This window comes from Octopus bimaculoides, chromosome 4, assembly GCF_001194135.2.
Source record: "Octopus bimaculoides isolate UCB-OBI-ISO-001 chromosome 4, ASM119413v2, whole genome shotgun sequence".
Lineage (NCBI taxonomy): Eukaryota > Metazoa > Mollusca > Cephalopoda > Octopoda > Octopodidae > Octopus > Octopus bimaculoides.
Genome location: NC_068984.1, coordinates 97,817,890 through 97,819,252, shown reverse-complemented (window position 1 = coordinate 97,819,252; position 1,363 = coordinate 97,817,890). Strand labels below are relative to the sequence as shown.

Genomic DNA, 1,363 nt, shown 5'->3' with positions numbered 1-1,363 from the left:
ATTATATGTCTGCTATATGCCTACACACACATATAGACACACACACTATATATAATATACATATAAGCATACACACACTCACACACACATATACAGGGTGCGGTGAATAAACTATTGTCTAAATTACGCAAAATTGAAAATAAAACTGACATCTCATTTTAATAGATATATGTACCAAAATTACATAAAAATAAAATCGCCGTTAGCTTCGACCACGGCCTCTAGATGACTTCAGAATCTCCGGCAACTCTTCCGGACAATCTCCTTGTTTAAGTTGGTGAATGCTGCCATAATCCTTGCCTTCAGTTCATCTTTGGTGTTACAAGGAGTTTTATTGGTCCATTGCTCAACCGCGCCCCACAAATAATAATCAAGGGGATTGCAGTCAGGGGAGTTAGGTGGTCAGATGTTAGGAGCAATGTGATCGCTGAAATTATCTGACAGCCATGACTGGTTTCTCCTGCTTGTGTGGCATGGTGCAGAGCCCTGTTGCCAGACATAGGGTCTTTCAGCAGCCACCTTCTTGATCCAGGGCAGCACTACCTTCTCCAGAAACTTGATGTAGGCCTCCGTGTTGAGTTTGAGGCCGTGTGGAAAGAGGAATGGAGGCATAACATCGCCATCACTAGAGATCACTCCAAACACCATAATGTTGACTGAATGTTTGACTGTTATCAGTCTCAGTAATGTCCTTAGATTGCACTGTCTTTGGATTGACACCCAAACGCTATGAAATAGTCGTATTGGAATTTCTGACTGAGTCAATTACGTCATGGTGCTGTTTTTCTCACAGACGGTGCCCAGCTGACCCTACTATACTGTGCAGTTGACAAAATCAAAAACAAACAATGCGCATGCGCGAAATTACAAATATAAAATAGCGACAATTTACCCATCGCACCCTGTATACATATATGTATTCTTTTATTTGTTTCAGTAATTTGATTGCAGCCATACTGGAGCACTGCCTTTAGTTCAAGAAATCAATCCCAAGACTTATTCTTTGTAAGCCTAGTATTTATTCTATCGTTCTCTTTTGCCGAGCCGCTATATTATGGGGACGTAAATACACCAGCATTGGTTGTCAAGCGATGATGGGGGGGACAAACACAGACACACAAGCACACACACACACACACACACAAACATATACGACGGGCTTCTTTCAGTTTCCGTCTACCAAATCCACTTACAAAGCTTTCCAAGGTGCCACGCAGTGGGAGTGAACCCAGGACCATGCGGTCGGGAAGCAATTTTCTTATCACACAGCCATTCGTGCGGCGCATGTATATATATATATGTATATATATATATACATACATACATACATATATATATATATATACATATATATATATATATA

General features: G+C 40.7%; 1 protein-coding gene across 1 annotated transcript in view; it reads left to right on the top strand.

Moving 5' to 3' along the window:
* The window catches only part of LOC128247611 (A disintegrin and metalloproteinase with thrombospondin motifs 12-like), a 75,744-nt gene that overhangs the window by 797 nt on the left and 73,584 nt on the right, over nt 1–1,363 (top strand). The gene's annotated exons all lie outside the window — the stretch shown is intronic.